The 19,267-nt window shown below is 35.7% G+C and overlaps 1 protein-coding gene across 2 annotated transcripts in view; it reads right to left on the bottom strand.

Moving 5' to 3' along the window:
• Positions 1–19,267, bottom strand: part of LOC150096071 (uncharacterized) — a 229,974-nt gene that overhangs the window by 176,792 nt on the left and 33,915 nt on the right. The window lies entirely within an intron of this gene.

Below are 19,267 nucleotides of genomic sequence, written 5' to 3' on the forward strand. Positions count from 1 at the left end.
GGTGATATCAAACCTGAAGATATTCTAAATTCATGAAGTAAATGCTCTGAAAGAGAGCCAAATGAAAATAAAGTAACGGAATAGTAGTATAAAATATATACAAGAAGAAAAAAGCAGGAATGTACTCAATACTGATCTATCTCAATACTTGAGATAGAAACAGATATCAAGACCTGAAATGCAGAAAGATAGTTGGAGTAGATATCTGACTAGAAATGCTCAAATACAGAGATATAAAAGTTTTATTGCAGCTGTACTGCATAATTCAGAAGGCTGATCAGAAGGTCAAATTCTGAATGATCATAGTTCTCATTTATAAAACAGGAAATAAAACGGAGAATTACTGAGAAATTTCCCTACTAATTGATTAATATAAAATTTATACAAGTTTATTTGAGAACAGGGTTAAGAAAAATTGTGGAAGAGAAACTTGGTGAAAAACAAGCAAGGAGTTCAGGCCAAACAGAGGTTGTCATGATCAGATTTTCAGCTGACGACAAATAGTTGAGAAATCATGGGAATATAACAAGGATATGTACATAGGTTTTGTAGAGCTGGAAAAATCACAGAAGATGCCAAGAGAAAAACCTCGAAATGCTACAAGTATACACGTAAATGGAACAGTAAACAGAACAACACAGTCTATATTTAAACTGCAAGTCAGTAGTTAGAATTAAAGAACACACAGGAAAATAGTTTGGTGTAAACTGCAGTTGCACCACCTCCACTTATTCATCATCTGTAGGGATCCCATTATGAAACAAGGTGCATAAAACCTGATATCAGAATTGGACATATCAAATTTAGCTTTATTTTTATGCAGATAATATACTCCTAAATTCAAGAAACCTAATTGTCCTCCAAGATTCTTGAACTAAATTGAATAACAGCTGTAACAAATCTGGCATGAAAATTAACAATAAAAGGACCACAACTATGAAAATGGGCAGGAACATGAAAAACTTCAACTGCATTCTCAATGGAGAATGAACCAACAGAACAAATTCCATATAAATTTATTCAACTGGTAGTTGGCCAGTCGAATAAATTTATATGGAATAAGAAATAGAAATTAACCAAAACATTAAACTAGCAGTATAATTTAGAAATAAGATATAATTAGAAATTTATAATAATCAATAATTTCTATTTATATATATATATATATATATATATATATATATATATATTTTTTTTTTTTTTTTTTTTTTTTTTTTTTTTTTTACACATTTATGTAATATTAGTAATTTAATGAAATTTGCATTTTTCACTACATCTATTGTTAAGATATTTGCTATATAAAACTTTATACAGGAGTGGAGATTGGCTGTCCTCCAGTGTTCAAAAGTTAGGGCTAAATGGCATCATGTACTCCCTTTCAGGAATAAAGGGCATTTGTGGATGTTTTTTTTTTTTTTTTTTTTATAACTCTAACAATTTTTAGAATTGTAAATTATTTTCACATTTATATATTAATATGTTCATATTAGACTGAATCGTGTGAGATGGACATTAGGTGGGAACTCCTTTGACCATTATGTCCCTTTTGCATTGGGGAGGCACATTTTGTACAAATGATTAAATAAATGGACAGTGTACCGGACAGATCATGTGATCGTGAGCTCACAGACATTGTTTTAATATTGATTTAATGATATTTTGATAATTATGAATATAATATCATTGCGTATGACTGTGTGGTGAACGTGTTTATTTTTTTTATATATTTATATTGCGTATGAAAAACTGTTTTATTTATGGCGCTGATGCAAATGAGAACAATGACAGCCAAGACATCGTTGTTCAAGGAGTTTGACATCGGAGATTTTGTGAAATGTAGTGTGTATGCTATATATTCATTACCAAGAGAAAAGATTGTGGTATGATAGTGGCAGGGAGAGAGTGTGTCTTAGATGTTTCACAAGCAAGAAATCAGAGACGTGTCAGAAACAAGAGAATTAAGTAGTGGAAGTTAGTACTGAAAGCAATGAAAGTGAAATTATTGGAGTGAATGGAGTTCTGGATTTAAATGAAAGTGAAAAAAATGGGAATGAGATTATAAATGAGGTGAGTGAAAGTAACAGTAAGATAGCATATGTGAAAGTTGCACTGGAAAGTTCAAGGAGAACATAGAAGTCCTGAATAAAGAAATAGCTCACTTGCATATAGTCCTTCATAGGACAAAGCACAAGATTGAAAGGCTGTAGAAACAGAAAGAAATTAGTCAAACTGAGGAAAAAAAAAAAATCCTAAGATAATTTTTTATGGGCTTCCATGATAAGGGGAGGGGGGGGGGGGGTACTTCATGAAAGTGCTATCTTGTTTTCATGGTGCAAAAATCAATAATTTTAGTAATGCTGTCAGAATGCTGAAAGAAATTGACTGTTTTGGCTGGAACCATTAACCTGAGAGGTGAGAAGTACTGCATGAGGAAAGATGCGAAATAGTGGAAAAAGCAAAAAAGAAGAGTGAGAGAGTGAAGTTTGTAGGTCTGCTGCCATGCTATGACAGAAGTAAACTGAGGAGGAGGGTGATGATAGCTAACAAATCAATACAAGGTTGTGCAGAAGGAATGATGCAGAGTTTGAGGACCTATGGCTTGAGTTTGATGGATGTCAAGATTTGTACAATGCTGATGGATGCGCTTAAATGGATTTGGAGTTAGGTGTCTAACGAGCTTTTTTTCACTGAGAGTGTGAAAGTGTAAAGTCAGGAAAACTAAAGAAATTAGGGTGGATGCAAACAAGTGTGTACACCTATCAAACAAATGAGTGTGAGAATGACCAAGTGTAAAATCTAGTCTCTCAAGCAAAAATATTGAATAAGGTACTAAATTAAAGAAGAAAAGGTGGTTGGAGGTCTAAAGGGATGCTCAGGAACAAGAGGGAGGAATTTATAGCATTGGTTAGCACACCTTGCCAAATGTTATAGGTATTAGCAAAATTTGGCAAACAGCAGACGATGTAGTTAGAGGGATAGAATAGACAGGAAAGGAAGTAGGGTATTGCTGATAATAGTTGATGAACTGCAATCAACAAGCGTAGGAGTCAGTCAGGTAGATGGCAGTTCTTTTGAGTCAATCTGGTGTGAGATTGAGGCCAATAGGACAAAATATGAAACTGGTTGCTGCTATAGGCCAGGGATGATGTGGAAGATGAGGATAACATGCATCACAAGGCTAGTGGAATGAATATAAATCGAGTAATTATTATGGGAGACTTACTTCAGAGAGACTGGAAGAAGGAAAGATCACATGGCAGGAAGGAAAAAATAGAATTTATACATTTACTGAGAGATAATTACTTGAAGTAGAATGTGATGGAGGGATCTCAAGGTACACAATAAGACCTGTCCATGACTAAGGTGGCCGCAATGCCTATGATTGGGGAAAGTGATCATGTGGTCTTGACTTGGGAGGTAGCAAAATGTGGAAATTCCAGTTAAGAAGGGGTATATGTGAAACTACAAAGCAGGTGATTATGATATACTTAGCATGGCACATATTTGTTTACTGTGCTTGGAAATAGTCAAGGGATATCTGGAGGAAGCAATATCACGCTGTATACCCAAGGTCGGGAGGATAAATTGAGTAGGAGTTAGATGGATGAGTGGTATCATTAAGCATGAGCTGCAAACAAAGAAAATGTTGTGGAGGGTATATATAAGGACAAAGGTGGCCAAGCATGGTAAGGAAGACAAAATTAGATTATGAGGAGAGATAGCCAAACAGGCAAAAGGAAATCCCAAAGAGTTTTTTTTCGTTATGTAGTAAGAATGGAAGGAAGAATGACTTTAATGAGTGCATATGGTTGAGAGGTAATGGAGGGAGACAAAACTGAGTGGTCCTTTTGCAAGGATATATCATCCAAGTGAAGATATTGTTACGACAGAGGTGATAGGGACTAATAGTTTCCCTATTATAAAATGTGTGCTACACAATGATATTGCTGGATTTTGCAAAGACATGTGACAGGATAATGCATGGAACTATATTGGTGATATGGATAAAATGGTAGCTGATGGACAGATACCAAAAAGTAGTATATGGAGGAGCAGAATCCAGATAGCACAGCACAGTGGTCCAAGCACAGAGTCCTATGGCACACTGCTTTAAATTGTACATAAATGACAGGAAATAATTTGAAGGGAGATATTCAGCTGTTTGCTGAATGATGCAAAGTTAGGTAGGGTAATAGTTAATCAAGGTGATGTAGAGAGCTTGCAGGATGACTTAAATAAGCTGACAGTATGGGCAAAGCATAATGGATATCAATTTAATGTGGAAAAGTGTAAAGTTATGCATTTTGGAATATAAAGATTACAAATTGTGTATCACATTGAGGGAACCATACTCCAGGAAATTGATGAAGCCAGGGAAGGAGTGGTAGGAGTAGATAGAGAGCTGAAGTTTAGATGGCATATTGTTAAAGTAGCCAGGCTAGCACAGAATTACTTGGTGTTATTGAAGAACATACTAACAAGCAGAGATAAGGGAGTTATCATTCCTCTTTATAAAGCCTTGATACAACTACATCTGGATTATTGTGCTCAGGTCTGGTTACCTGCATTTCCTGGGGAATGTGGTGGTAAAGAGGATCCAGAGGCAAATGACCAAGATGGTGAGTAGTCTGTGGAATGCTCCCTATGAGGATAGACTGTGGGTTTGTGGATTGTAAAAGTTGGTTAATAGGCAAAAAAAAAAAGGGGAGGGGAGATGATAGAAACGTTTAAATTACTTAAGGGCTTTTATAGGACTGATGTTTCAGCACTTGGCTAGAGGGGGGGGGGGGAAACAAGAGGTGATCCCTGGAAGTTGGGTAAGTGTGGCAAGGATGCAAGGACTAGTTTTTCACTTGGAGAGTGGTGTGAATGAATGGAATGGGTTGCCTGAGTCAGTTGTAAGTGCTTTGTCTGTTAATGGTTTCAAGTATAGGTAAGATAGATATTGTGTTGATAGTTTGGGTCTTCCACAATGAGCCTTAGGACTCCATGGAGGTGTCAGTGTAATAATAATAACATACTTGTTTCATTTTTTTTGAAGACTTTATTTGAAAAATACAAATTTTAAAATTTGCATTTTTCAGACAGTTTATATGACAGGTTGTAAAAGTAGGGTTACCAAACTAACGAAAAAAAAATTCCCTCCATAAAAAAATATTTGCTTTTGACAATTTAATCTGATTAGTTTCTGCAACTCATGAAATACACATGAAAAGAATACATTTTATTCATTATATTATTTTGAAGTAATGATTGCCTGTGCACTGCATTTCTTGCCAGAATAAAACTATACTTCCTTTTGGTTGTATCTCTGCAATATGGTGTTTGTAGGGAGATGTTTCTCACTACACAAGATCATTTTTATTTGTCTCCAGCCCATTGTGAACATGCTAAATAAATCATTTATTTTATTAAGTTTTATTCGACTGTTGCAGATGTTCTGTTCATCTAAGTAAAAAATACACTATCTTGAAATGAAAAGAATTATTAATTTCTTTTCACCTTCCACAGTTAAAAAATTAAAAAGAAGTCAGAATATGAGTGATGAGTTAACTAGAGAGACTATGTTAAAGACCTCTGTTCCTGATGATATCAACAACCAACAGCAAGGAATGACTGGCCAAGTTGATCATAAAATTACTTCTGTGCAAAGTAAACTGGCTAAATTATTCAAATAAAAGACTTGGCAAAAAAGATGTAAATTACATAAGCAAATTGGAACTTGGTTTGGAAAAGGAGATGGATATGAAGATTTTTAAGGAACATGCATAAAATGAAGTTGCCTATTTGGATAAAAATAGTCAGCAACAGCTACTATCTTTAAGAAAGAAAAAAAATTCAATCATAAAGAAACAGTGAGGGCAAAGCTGATTGCAGAAGCTGAGAATGAGTCTCTTGAAAATCTGTGTTTAATAAGTTTGTTTGTGAAAAATTAATAACAGCAAAAACTTTTTGCACTGCATATAAAGCCAAAGAATACCAGTCTTTTCTTTATTTTTAATCAGAGACTAACCTAAGAATTAAATAAAACTGACATGGGTTATATTCCTCATTCAACTAACATTGTATCTTGAACCATATCAGATGTAAAAAAAAAATTTTTTTTTAAAATTGACTAATAAAATCATTATGTCAAACAGTAAATTTTCTGAAGACATGAAGTGACATATTGGATAACAAAATCCACTTTAATTTGGAAGATTCAAATTTATGTATTGAGCAGTAGAATGAGCTCAGCCATGAATTTCTTTTTGGACTTGATTGAACTCAAATATGTTATTGCAAAATGGATATCTGATACTCTACTTGATTATGTTCAGTCATATGGTATGACAGAAAACTATTTAAAATCTTAGTCTGTGTCAAAATGTGATTGTGTAGCTGTTATATGATGGGTTGTAAAAGTAGGGTTACCAAACTAATGAGAGAAAAATTCCCTCCATTAATTGTGTGGCAGTACACTAATGATCAGAACTATTAGTTGGCGATACTCTGAAATCTATTGCAAGTATAAATAGATTTAAAGCAGTTAATAACAAATATCATGTCATGTATGGCATATTGTCAAAAAATGAAAGAGAATTGAATGTGTATGCAAATCCACTTGATACTGAATTATTAAAAATTGGCAGATTTTAAATACACAATGGATAACATTATTTTATGAAATAACTGTACAATTATATCACGAAAGACAAAGTTCTGGGCCAAAATTACAAAGATGTTGCCAAAGTTGCAGAAAAACTATGATTTCAAGGAGTTTCACCTCACGGGACAGATCATGGAAATTACCGTATTTGGCGGCATATAAGACGCACTTTTTTTCTTTGAAAATAGGTCTGAAAAACAGGGTACGTCTTATACGCCGACACTCAGTTTTTTATTACTTTCATTTCTGGAAATTTTCTCTGTTCTGAGATTTCTTTCTTGCTTACTTGCAGTGTGTGAGAGCATTCCAGTTACGTAGAGTTCAGTGGATGCGCATGCGCTGTCATCGACGATTACAGCTATGTTCCTGTTCGTTTAAATTTTCCAATTGTTGTTTCTCGGTTGTTCTGCATGGTGATAAATTTCTGCCGTTAAATTTTCTCTAAATTTCTTGATAAATTATGTCTGAAAAACGTCAGCATTGCTACAATATTGCATACAAGCTACGTGTGATTGCGTATACTAAAGAACATGGAAACAGGGCGCAGAGAGGCATTTCGGGCCACCCCCAACTGAGAAAATGATAAGAACTTGGCGGAATCAGGAAGAGGATCTAATAAAAGCAACTCACAGTAAACATAACCTACAAAGTGGAATGCAAAATGGCAGAACTGAATGCTTGGATTTTAGACCACAGAAAAGCAGGACTTTCAGTGTCTACAGAAATGATTAATCATCAAGTGAAAGCAATAGCCACTAACAGAGGGATCACCAACTTTACTGGATCAACATCTTGGTGTTCACGATTCATGAAGAGAAGCCAGTTATGTATGCAGACTAAAACAAAAAAAGATTATTGAATTTCATCGATTCATCATTAACACAAGGAAACGAGAAAATTTTGAACTTGCACAAATAGGAAACATGGATGAGGTTCTGCTGACTTTTGATGTGCCTCAAACAAAACTGTAGATTCCAAGGGTACAAAAAGTGTTACTGTTAAAAAATTTCTTCCTAAAAAATGTGTACAAAAAAAAAAAAAAGGAGGTGCGTCTTATAAGCTGGCAAATACGGTATTTTCTAATCCAAAAGCTTTCTCTAGAACTTTGAAACAATCAACAGAAAGCAGGCTACTTGATAGGAAACATTGACCTGGAGCTATTAACCTCTAGTGACATTTGGTAAGAGTGAAATTAGGAAATTGTCAATTAAGCTTCAGTTAAATAATTCACAAATGAATCTGATTGTAAGCCCAACCAGAGCCTTGGTGATGACAAAAAATAATTTCTTTGCTACTATTTGTTAAAACAGTAGGTCCAACACTGTCATGCTTCAATCCAGCAAAATATCAATTTGTGAATGCATAGGAAACACCATTTATTTATATATATATATATATGATAAAGGTGAAATGAAAACAGGAGAAAAAGATATCCTTGAAGTATGGAGTAATTACTTTGAAAAACTGCTAAATGAAACAAGCAGTGATGACAGCACAGTGATAAAAAACACTGACCAGGCATGCAGTCAGGAATACATATCCATACTTGAAGTAGAAAAAGCCATCAAAGGCTTGAAATGTGGAAAGGCAGCAGGAGTAGATGATATTCGACCAGAAATGCTGAAGTATGGTGGTATAAGAGTCTTACAGTGGCTGCACTGCATAGTTCAGAAAGCCTGGACAGAAGGACGAATTCCCGATGATTGGAGTAGAGCTCTCATAGTACCCATATACAAAAAGGGAAATAAAACTGAATGTGAGAATTACAGAGGTATTTCCCTACTGAGTGTTCCTGGCAAGATCTATGCAAGTATACTTGAGAAACGGTTGAGAAGAATTGTGGAAGAAAAGCTTGGTGAAGAACAAGCTGGATTCAGGCCAAATAGAGGCTGTCAGGATCAGATCTTCACTTTACGACAAATAGTCGAGAAAGCATGGGAATATAACAAAGATCTGTATTTAAGTTTTGTCGATTTGGAAAAGGCATATGACAAGGTGCCAAGAGAGAAGCTATTCAATACGCTGCAGTTATATGGTGTCAATGGGGCATTATATCAAGCAATACTTAGTCTTTATTTGAGTTGTGAGTCAGCAGTTAGAATTGAAGGAAGTACAGGAAGATGGTTTAATGTTAAATCTGGTGTGAGACAAGGATGTACATTATCCCCTCTGTTATTCATTATCTATATGGATCACATTATGAAGGAATGTGGTATTAAACCTGATATCAAAATTGGAGATGTTAATGTCAGCTCTTTGCTTTATGTGGATGATGTTATACTTCTAAATAAATCCGCTACAAGTCTGCAAGATTCTCTGACTAAATTGAATAGCTGTTGTAATAGATATGGTATGAAGGTCAGCAATAAAAAGACAAAGACAATGAAAATAGGCAGAATCATTGAAAATGTCAACTGTGTTGTGAATGGAGAACCTGTGGAACAAGTAAAACATTTCAGCTACTTAGGCACAATTTTTACTGAAGATGGTAAACTAAATATAGAAATAGACAACAGAATCAGCAAAGCTGGTATCGTGGGAAGTCAACTGAATAAATTCATATGGAATAAGAAAGAAATTAGTTGGAACACTAAATTAGCTGTATACAAGACTGTGTTCAAACCAATTTTAACTTATGGATCTGAGAGTGACCAAAGACTAGAGACCGCAGATATGAGAGTCCTGAGAAAGATTAGAGGCGTGAACAGATGGCATCAATGGCAATATCATATTAAAAATGAGGATATTAGGAAAGAACTTGACATTGTCAGCATCCAGGAATGCGTTAGCAGAGCTAATCTCAGATGGTATGGTCACTTAAATAGAATGGGAGAGGAAAGATTAGCAAAACAAGTGTTCACTGCCAGGTTGGCAGGAAAACGACCCAGAGGAAGACCAAGATATAGGTGGATTGATACGGTACAAAGTGCCTTAGACGATAGAAATATAAGATCTGATAATGTTGGAGTCTTGACAAGTAACAGACTGATTTGGAGGAAAATTGTAGATAGGAAGTTAGTAATGATGTAATTTTTTCATGTAGTACTGTCATATCCTGTACACCCCTTGAGGGTACATGGCAGGAATTTGATGATGATGATGATGAATATATTTTAAAAACGTTATAGTATGTCTTCTGTCGCGAATTGTGCTACATTTTTTTTTTATTAACACAAGTGTTTTTAGGGGTGCTGCTTTTGGAATTTAGTTGTTTATATTGTGCTATTTTTGGGTTACCGAGAAGGCAAGGTCAGAGTTGGACACGTCTGCGGCGGAAGAGGAGATAAGGTTTCATTATTCAGTATAGTTAAATATAGTTTATACTTATAGTATCACATAAGTAAATTAGCTTACAGTAGAATGTATAACATAGTATTCAGCATTTAGTTGTAGTAATTCCTCAGCACAATTTGAATGAAGGCAGCTGCCACAGCTCCAATTGCAAATGGCGTGTCACTAAGTCAACTATTTTACATAATATAAAGGATTTTGTGGCATGCGGAACTTGTGGTATGTATGCATCCCAGCAGTTGGATATGTGGTGGGTGAGAGAAGGAGTGAGCGCACATATGCGCAAAATATAGGCAATTTGAGGAATTTAGTAACTTAGATATTTTCGATAACCAACCTCGTTGCATCAGGTGTGGGAGAATTTCGAGAGATGAGTAGTGTGATAGAAGGTGAGAATAAAGAGAGAAATAAGAATGAAAAAATAAGAGTGGGGAGTGTAGAAGGCTTGAATGATTGTGAAGTTTTTGGAGATGATCTTGAGTAGAATGATGAATGGTGAATAAGAGTGGCTAACTTGCAGAGAGATAGACGAGCTGAAACAGGAGGTGGAATGTCTCGGGAATGAGATGAGAAGTATGAAAGATGAGATTAGGCAAATGGAAGAGATGAATGCAAGGCGAATCAGAGTAGGAGTGAGAGGGAGTTAGGGGAATGATAGAAGAGAATAGAAACAGTAGGTGGGAATGATAGAAAAATGGAGAATAGGAGCAGTAGAAGAGAGGGAATGAGAGAGGTATGGGAATGATAGAAGAGGAGAGATTAGGAGCAGTAGAAGAAAGGGAATGAGGGAGAGAGAGAGAAGGGTATGGGAATGATAGAGGAGGAGAGAATAGAAACAGTAGAAGAGAGAGAATGAGAGTGCTATGGGAATGATAGAAGAGGAGAGGATAGAAACAGTCAGAGAGAGGGAATGAGAACAATGCAAGGGAGTGCTGGAACCAGGGACAGTGATGCCAGGACAGAAGGTGAGTAGGGGAACACAGAGCAAAAGGGTTAGAGGAGAGAGAGTGAGGGATGCAGGTGAGCAATCAAGGAACAGAGTGGTGAGAGGTGTGATGTATGGAGACTCAATGATCTCTGGTGTGCAAGATAGGATGCCAGAGGTGTGTTTGCCTGAATGGAGGGACGATAGAAAATGTGGCTATGGCAATCAAGAGGGGTGAAAGATGAATGAAATGATTGTGATGGTGGGCACGAATGACTTTAGAGGCAATGTAAATCGGTTCGCAATAGATCTGAGATTCTTGTTTGAGGTTGTACAAAAGAAAACGCAGAGAGGAAAGATTGTGTGTGTGTGTTGCCCAGGTATGATAGTGATGAGCTGAGCAGAAGAGCAGTAATAATGAATAGCATAATAACCAGAATGTGTCAGAAGAGAGGATTGGAATATGTGGATGCTTGGAGAGCATTTGAGGACAGAAAGGAACTGTATGTGAGACACCACTTGCATCTGAATGAGGAAGGACAAAGGCATCTGGAGAGATTGCTGTTTTCTGAATGAGTCGGTGTGTCAATGCAGGGAAACTAGAATTCCCAGGGTGGATGGTAGAGCAGGGGTTGGCATCTTGTGGAAATGGGTGCTTGGCTGAAGTGGGACGACATCAGGTTACACTGAGTCCAATGAGGTCTGGAGGAGATAATGATAGGTATAGAAGCAGTGACATTTTTATGCTTTATACTAATGCCAGGAGTATCTGGAATAAAGGAGATGAATTGGTGTTGCTGATAGCATCAGCCGGGCCAAAGATTACTGGGATCTCTGAGATGTGGTTGATGGAAGATAATATAATAACAGATATAGAAGTACAGCATTTTTCGGTAGGATAGGAAGGGAAAACGCAGTGGTGAAGTACTGCTTTTGATAAGTGATGACTTATGTCCCCTAAGAGTAGAGGCTTTGGAAGGCAGTGACACTAATGGTTTTGAAAGCATATGGTGTGAGGTAGAGGTGGGCAAGACAGGATATTTAGTAGGTGTTGCTACAAGCCAAGGAGCACAGGGGGTGGGAAGCAGGAGACGTTTAGGCAGTTGAGCTTGGCAAGTGCAAGAAGAATGATTGTTATTGGAGATTTTAACTACAGTAGTATAAGCTGGGAAGAGGAAAATGCAAGTAGTAAGAAGGGGATAGAATTTCTGGAATTCTTGAGGGACAAATGTCTTTGGCAGCATGTAATAGAGGGAACAAGAGGTTCAAGAGTTTTGGATTTGGTCATAGCATCAGAAGAGCTGATAATAACTGAGATGACATCTCTCCCTCCATTTGGAGAGTGTGACCATGTGGTTCTGACTTGGAAGATGAAAAAACATGCAGGAGTATCAAAGAAAGGGAAATTATAAGGCAGGTGATTATAATAGTCTTAGATATCAACGTCAGGAAGTTTCATGGAGGAAGGAATTGGAAGGCCGGGATTACATTGGTGCTTGGGAAATTGTGAAGGAATATTTGTTAGCAGCAATAGTAAGCTGTATTCCACGAGTGAAGAAGAGGACACAATTTGGTGTAAAGTGGATGACAAACAATATCAAACAGGAACTGCAGGTGAAAGAGATTATGGAAGAGATATAAGAGGGATGAAGAAAAGAGCATGAAGAATATAAGACTCAGGCTATGAGAATGACTAGTATGGTGAGGAATGCAAAATTGGAATATGAGACTAGGAAATTTTTTAGCTATGTGACCAGTAGGAAGAGAAATGATTGTAGAAGAATGACATTGTGGGATAAAAATGGGAATGGCGTGACTGATGCAGAGGACAGTGCAGTTGTTCAATGAAAGCTTTATTGGAGTATTTCATCCAGGAGAAGTAGGTTTTAATACTAGAGAGATAGGGGTTTGAGGTTTAGAGATGCAAGAAGAGAGTATGTTTCAAATACCAAGTATTCTGGATGTCAGTAAAGCTGTGGGACTCAGTATTTCGCCATGGGTTTTGAGAGAATGTGCTAAAGAACTGACAGCTCCTATCTTTTCATATGAAAGTCTGGGAGAAAGGTACCCAAGGAAGGGAAGGAAGGTAAGATAAGATAATGTCATCGCATAAGGGCGGTAGCAGACTGGAAGTGTCTAATTATAGGCCAGTTTGTGTGTCATCAATAGTTGTTAAGGCCTTGGAGAAATTAGTGAGGGACCATATACAGTGTTGGGCAGATGAGGGTAATGTTATCTGTGAGAATCAACATGGATTTGTTAAGGGGCTTTCTTACTTTAGTAATATGATTGTCTTTTACAAGAGCAGTTGATGAGGGAAAGGCATAGTCTGCCATTTTTTTTGATTATGCAAAGGCATTTGACAGGGTGCCACATAAGCTAATACTTAAGTTGCAGCACATGAGTTTAGATGTCGGGTTAGTCAACTGGATTCAGGATTGGCTGTCTGATAGGCATCAGAGAGTTGTGTATGATGGGACAATATCAAGGAGGCAGAGAGTTACAAGAGGGATTCCACAGGGCTTAGTACTGGGACCTGTATTGTTTAACCTTTATATCAATGACATTGTCAATGGATTGCAAGGAGATATTCAGTTGTTTGCAGATGATGTGAAGCTGGGAAGGGTTATTAGTAATAGTGCGGATGTGGCAGCCCTGCAAGAAGATTTTTGAATAAACTAGGAAGATGGGCAAATGAATGGGGGTATTGGTTTAATGCAGTCAAATGTAAAGTCTTAAAGTCTGGGATACATCGATGGGAGACTGCATACTCGAATGGAGGAGCTGTACTGGAGGAAGCAGGGGAGGCAAGATCTGAAGTTGATAATTGATAGAAACCTGAAATTCAGGGTACATATTGCAAAGGTGGTGAAGATAACTCAGAGGATTGCTACAATACTGAGAAGGATGCTGACTTGCAGGGATAAAAGAGTTATCATTCAGTTGTATAAGACCCTGATTAGATCACACTTAGACTATTGTTTTCAAATTTGGTCCCCAGGATTTGAAGGGGATAAATTAAGTGTGGAAAGGGTACAGAGGCAGATAACAAAGATGGTTTCAGGATTGTACAATGTCAGTTATGAGGGAATGGACTGAGGGAATGTGCACTGCAGAGTTTGGTGGATAAGAAGTAGAGGTGATATGATCAAGATTTTTAAACTGTTGAGAGGTAGTTACAAGGTTTGACACTGGGGAGTTCTTCGCTTGGCAAACAGTGGGAAGGAGCAATGACAAGGGTCATCCCTGGAAGTTGCAAAAGGAAGCTGTGAGCAAGCGGATGAAGGGTGGTTTCTTTGATAGAGGGTGGCTGAACCATGGAATGCATTGCCTGATAGAGTGATGAGAGCAAGAACGGTTAATGAGTTCAAGAAGTGGTATGATAGACTTTGTTTCCTAGGAAGGACCTCCCACGATGAGTCTCTTGACTCCATGGAGGCCTGAAATTATAATAATAATATATATATTTTTTTATGGATCCAAGAGCAATGTTAGAAATAACAGCTGATCAAAGACTCTGATATGAGAACGCTGAGAAAAATGAGGAGTGTGTGAACAGAATCATATCAAAAATTAAGATATTAGGAAGGAATTTCATGATAACTATGAATGGAATTTCTAAATTCCTGACATTTTTTAATCTTCAGGAATCAAAAATGGAAAATGACAGTTCCTGAGGATTCTCAAGAATTGCCAAAAATTTCATTTTATTGATTTAATATTTGCAGTTTCTCTTAAGTAAGAATTTTTTCTATTCCTAGTGATGAAATGCTATAATAATGTACTGTGCATTTAAATGCAAATTAGGAAAAAAATTAAAAATTTAATTAGTATTATATATTAAAAAGTAAGATTCAAAGGAGATTAACATTAATGCACTAATGCTTAAGAAAAAAATTAATACCAACATTTACATTTATTGTTAACACAAAATTTTAAAACGTACAAAGCATTAATTGCCCGGTCAGAAAATCCCAGGTCTAGTTAGTTACAAACATCTGAAGTAGAAATTTTCTTTCATTTTTGGTTGACATAAGTCTAATTGTTAGTAGTGTATCTAACAGAATATTTGTTTTTGATGCCAGTGTGCATGTCACATCATAGAAATTGTTTTATTCTTTTCACTTTTTAATGATGAAAATACTTTATTTCATTGAATTGGCTTTGACTTTGCTATCAAAACAAACAATCTCTTTTTAAATCCACTTCTAATTCTCCAAGATAATAATTTCCCATATCTTTGTTCACATTAATTTCTGTTTCAAACTTCTACTGAAGTTTAATGCAATAATGCAATGAATTTTCTTTGAAAATTCATTGCATTATTGGTTTCACAGATCATATAATTTAATTTTTATTTGCCATAACACAAACATTATTAACTTCATATAAACAATAAGTGAAACTAAGATGCTATGTTTAAAAAAAGTTACTGTTTAATTTCTTTCAAAAGCTGCTTGCTCAAAAACATTTTTTCCAATTTACAAAACAGGAATCTAAAATTTCCTTCCCTTGTTAGTAGATTTGCATCATGATAGCTTAGAGTCAAGTGCATGTCATAGGCTTTAAACAACTTAATACATTTTCAGCTATGTTTGAATACTTGTCCTTCCAAAAATAAAGCTTCCCATAAAAATCTGATAACATTGACAGTGATAATATGTTATGCTACACAGAATTAATTACCCTGTCTGAGCATTATGTTTCAAATGGGCTATGTTACTTGGCTGGTAGAAGACTTTAAGTTAACATGAAAAGGAAAAATGGGTATTTCAATATCATTGTTATCATCAACAGTTCCATAGGAGGAAAACAACTCTTCCTCAATAACCAGAAAAATTACTGCAGCCCAATTTTCTGCTATTTTCCTATAGCATGATATAATCAGATTTCAAGATGAACATAACAGACTTCTCTAAAAAAAGTAATAAAATTGACTAATATGCATATTTAAACTTATCTAAAGCTCTAAGTCACAAAATCCATAAACAATTTTTCCACTTCCCCAAAATGAAAAATAGACTGATACACATAATGTAATTATATGTTATGTGACCATATCACAATCATTTAATATCAATGAAACACACAGCACAATTACTGTAACTAAAAAAGAGCTAATTCCTATCCAGGTGCATTCTAGGATAAAAAGAGGTTTATTCAGAGAAGTCAAGCTAAAAATGTCTTAGGATGACCGTCTTCCATATCTTAGGCTAGTGTTTTATAGCTGATGTTGATTCTAAAAACAGCTTTTTAGTCCTGAAATGTTTAAAAAATGGAGAGAATTGCGTGTTATGACAAAAACTTCAGCTTAATATAAACCTTGGTATGAAAGTTGAAATGTCAGATAATTATTTTGATTTATACTAAACTGCAGTTTTTACTACAACATGGGTGACTGTGTAGTTTTGTAAAAAATGAACAGAATATAGTTTGTTTTTTCAGGTGGATGTTAACAAATCTACCAGTATGGACAAAATATGCTAAGTTGCAAGCACAAGGAACCTTAAACACACCAGTATATGAAAGAGGATGAGGCAAGCCCTTCAGAGAATGGATGAAGGTAGGTAGTGTAAAATCTCACATGATAAATAATTTATCATGTTTATTTTTACAAGTTTTTTTTCTTTAGGAAATTACACATAAAGAAATGTCATTGTTGTTTCCATTATCACTATAAATAACTTAATCACAAAACTTTGTTAATAATATGATAAACTAATATGATGCATGAAATATGCAGTCACTATGTAATGATGTAAATGCATGTCCATACATGGCAATTTCAAAAGATGCACGAAGTGTGACATGTCCAGATGTCAGTCCATGCCCATATATGGAAGTATCGAGAGACACGTGCATGTGTGTAACATGAAATTCGGGCCTTTATAAGCTCTAGCGTTAAGAGGAATTTCGTCTTAGGGTTTTCAACTTCTCTTATCTAAGTCCACCACCATGTGAAGTCCACTGTTGGTCATTGAAAGAGAAGCATCGTTCGTGTTAGGTTTCTCAGCCTTCTCTTACCTAGGTCCGCCACCATGTGAGGTCCACTGTCAGTCTTCGAAAGAGGAACGTCTTACATCTTGAGGTTCTTCGAGTCCAGTTCATTCAATGAGTCCATCACCATGAGAAGTTTGCTGTCTATTGTCTGAATGCCTCATTAGAAGAGAGCTGCCCATTGCTGCCATGGAAAAGGAATCTTCGCCAGTATAGGAACCACTTATCGTGTGGTCGTTGCCTCCACATAGTTGAATTAAGGATTCAAGAGGGTATAGAATTATCAATGACTCAGACAAAGAAGTTCAAGAGTGAGCCAGCAGATAAAAGGGAGCACTTTCATGAGGACTAAAGATTCGTGTAATGGACAGTGATGAATGAGAATATTGTAAGGATTGCAACTCATTGTAAGTACTTAGATATGTGATAATTCTGAGAGATACACTTGAGGTGATAGTTCACCTCAAGCGTATCTCTCTTTGTAGTCTAGTGTGACAACATAAATAATTTCAATAAGATTGTATAAGTTGATAACAAAAGAGAGTAAGAAAAGTACTGTTATGGGATAGTGTAAATTAATATTGAGTTAAGCTCACTCAAGGTGTGCTTTACATTCAAATTGTATAAGTTTGATCAGTAGGATGTACTAAATTGTATTTAGACTTTAAGAGTAGAAGTGTAGGAGAACTAAAACTAATTTAGAGACATTTGTATATGTAACTATGAAATGTAACTCAACTGTATAAATATGCTAATGTGGATCGAACTGTGTATTAAGAATTCTTGTTTTTAATTAAATAGTCAGTGTACAACCTGTTGTACTGATTTTGTCAATTCACTATCCCTAAAATATTTGAACCTCCTCATCATCATCATACGTATCAAGGATTTAGGCCTAGTATGGCCTGTTCCGGCCTTAGAAGTCATCGTTGAATCGTTTAAGAGGACGTCCTGGTTTTTTTTTTCCTAATGGCTTGTACTTTAAGGCTTGTTTTGGTAGTCTTTCTGTTTTCATTCTTTGAACGCGTTCCATCCATTTATGTTTATATTTTTTAATTTTTTCAATTACTGGTTCTTGGTTTAATTCTTTCATAATATCTTCGTTTCTTTTGTGATCAAATAGGGTATACTTTGCAGTTTTTCTCATAAACTTCATTTCTGCTGTTGTTAATCTTTGTTTGTCTTTTTGTTTTATTGTCTTGTTTTATTTTATTGTAATATTTGAACCTGCATAAGATTAAGTAATGAAAAGTTGAGTATCAAATTTAGATTAAATGATTAAGATCCAGCCAGGATTGAATTAAAGCAAAGATTAACTTTAGTGGGGAATAATATCAATATCGGCTTTGTCTTCAGTTTAGAATTTTATAGGCTCACACTCAATACACAGTCTAACTGGCACAGTCAAAAAACGAATTTGTTAGACTATAGAGTGTGAGTAAGAAAAAAAGATATAGTAGAATATAGCAAAATGGAGGCCGACAATTAAGGCAGTTGACATATTACAACACTCAAAGAAATAATTGAAGACGAAGCAAGATTATTACAGTAGGTAGGTGTGTGGTTTCAAAGTAGCATGGAAATTATATTTGTGAAGAACTTCAGTTAACTTTTCATATGTATCCTAAATAAAGGGAAGAAGAATAGTTTTGTTGTTGTTGCTCTTTTGTTAGATGTGGGAGAGATGGGGAGGAATGCAGTATTTTGTCTATTTCTATTACTACATTATGTGATAAGGGCTATATCGAATGTATCATAAGATGTACTCCTATATTCGAGATACACCTGTTTTTTTTTTTTTAACATAACTATAATCTCCATGCTACTTTCAAACCACATATCCAGTAGCACCCTTCATTTGTTCTCTGAAGGATCAATCTCATTCTCTTGCACATCAGAAAGTGTATTAACTCTTACTATAGAAAACACCATTATAATAAACTTGAAACTTTGGACATGGCCTTTATCACATAAGTTAATTTTACAACACTCATTTTTCAGTCAATGGCTACAATCCTTATGAAATTGACTAAATACTGCACTCCCTCCCTAAAAAAAGTTCTCGCTCAAGTTCCATAGACAAGCGCTATTATAAAGAAAATCACTACAGTACTCTATTCATGTGGGCCCTGTGACTTTTCCATATTGAGGGTTGACTGTATAAGATTCCTTGTGCCTGCAACTTAGTCTGCTTTGGACAGATGACCATTAGATCTACCTTGAATGTAAAAACTACATTCACAATCATTTGTACAGCAAGTCAGGACTGGCAGATTAAGCTCTGAATAATCCTTCACACAGGATTCAATGGAAGAAGACAACTGTGCTGTGCAGAAGTTGCTATACATGTGAGAGTTATTTTTAGAAGCAGCATAGCTGATTCTAAAAATTCTAAAGCACTCCTA

This window comes from Typopeltis vanoorti, chromosome 19 (genome assembly GCF_054136105.1).
Source record: "Typopeltis vanoorti isolate ZY-2024b chromosome 19, IOZ_Tvanoo_1.0, whole genome shotgun sequence".
NCBI classification, from domain to species: Eukaryota; Metazoa; Arthropoda; class Arachnida; order Uropygi; family Thelyphonidae; genus Typopeltis; species Typopeltis vanoorti.